The following is a 2,127-nucleotide window of genomic DNA, read 5'->3' as shown; positions in this document are numbered from 1 at the left end:
TATAATATAAATATTATATATAATATATATTTATAATATTTATATATATAATATATATTTATAATATTTATATATATAATATAAATATTATATTACAAATAAATTATATATCCCATCACTGCAAATATTTTAAATAACATATTAATAAGATATTTAATATAATTTATAGGAACCATTTTATAACATCCAAGTCCCAGAGAAATAAAGTATTTTTTTTACTGGAATATCATTATTTTATATATTTAACACAACATGTTGTGTTAGTTTCTGCCGAACAATGAAGTGAATCAGCTGTATGTCTACATATAGAATCTATAGAATTCATACAGAATCTATAGAAGCTATAATGTATACATATATGGAATCTTTCTAGATTTCATACGTATGCATTAATATATGGTATTTGTTTTTCTCTTTCAGACTTACTTCACTCTGTATGACAGACTCTCAGTCCATCCACATCACTGCAAATGAGCCAGTTTCGTTTGAAGTATCCTGTCCAAGGTGGAGCTGCATTCAAACCCAGCACACTGGCTCCCAAGTCTACGCTTTTAAGCACCTGTTGTGACAGCTCGCTCATGAGTTTCTTGGCTTCTACCACCAGGTTTTACATCCCTGTCTGGAAGAGTTCGCATCTTACCCATCTTCATGCCCATCCATCCCTTTATGCTCTATGTCCTCACTCAGCCTGTGTTTGGTGCTTGGAAGACATTAGAAGCTTAATAAATATTCGCTGAATTATTGACCTCTTTTCTCATTTCACAGACAAGGAAACTAAGACCCAGGAGTAAAGCCCTCAAATCTAAGGCCAGAACCCAATCATCTTGACCCCTGCTTTCCCAAGGGCTGGGTGAGTGAAGTTCTGAAGTGTATCTCAGTCCCATAGAAGTAGTAGGAGTAGGTATTAACAGAGATAGCCTGAGCTTTCCCTTCAGATTCCACCTTCAGTATGTCTTGTCTAGATTACATCACTGACTTCCTCTAAATTAACTCCATGAAATACTCTGATGACTCTAACAAGGAAGGGGTTGCACAGGGGAGAGAAAATCATTGGTTGAGCACCTTCCCTGTGTCAGGCATCATACAGTGAGCATTCAGATTTGTTATCTCATTTATTCTCAGACCAGCTCCCAAAGTTAGGGAGTATTTCTCCCACCATTATCGACATGGAAACCAAGGCCCAGAGGGGTGAAATAACTTCCCCAAGACCACAGACAGACCTGAGATTCAGATAGGAGTCTGAGTTCAAAGGTTGGGTTTTCCTGCCCACCCACCCCCACAACCAGGAAGCATCTCAGCATTAGGATGACACCTTCAGAGGGCTTCCCTGGTGGCTCAGCAGCTGAAGAATTGGCCTGCAATGCAGAATACCTGGGTTCGATCCCTGGGTTAGGAATATCCCCTGGAGAAGGAAACAGCTATCCATTCCAGTATTCTGGTCTGGAGAATTCCATGGATTGTATAGTCCATGGGGTCACAAAGAGTTGGACATGACTGAGCGGCTTTCACTTCAGAGAGCACAAAGGGAATTGTGGAGGAAGCTGGACTTGTGTTTGCACTGTGGCTGTCAGGGAAGGGACCCAGGGCAAAAAACCTAAAGAGCCCTCGATAGGCACCGAAATTCCTCCCCAGCCCTCTGGAGGTTGGGAAGGCAGGTTTGCACCCTTCATCTCTAGTTCTCCCCACCGCCTGCCTTGTGTGGGAGCAGAATTGCTGTCTCTAGAGGAAGCTTTCCAGCTGGGAAAGCTCCCTGAGGTCTACACCAGCTATAGTTTTCTTGAAGAGGCTGAAGTTCAGAAAACCTGGGTTCTAAGCCTGGCCTTGCCACTTACTAGCTGCGTGAACCAAGGTCAGCTGCCTTCTGCTCTGGCTCTGGGCCTCGGTTTCCACATCTGGGGCGAAATCTTCAGCTACCACCACATACCAATGCCTGGGGCTCTTCCTAGAGCTTAGACATGAAACCCCATGATTGCAAGGGCTTTTCCTTTATCTTGGAATCAGTACCTGCTTCAATACACATGTCTTCCCCAGGAAGGGCCATACTGACTGTGAGTTAAGTTTCAGATGGTTTTCAGACGGCAGACACTGAACAGACAGGAGACAGCCAGAAGGCGTTGGCTGAGGAAG

The sequence above is a fragment of the Bison bison genome, unplaced genomic scaffold (assembly GCF_000754665.1).
Source record: "Bison bison bison isolate TAMUID 2011002044 unplaced genomic scaffold, Bison_UMD1.0 scf7180017864381, whole genome shotgun sequence".
Taxonomy (NCBI): Eukaryota; Metazoa; Chordata; class Mammalia; order Artiodactyla; family Bovidae; genus Bison; species Bison bison.
This window is presented reverse-complemented; position numbering follows the sequence as displayed.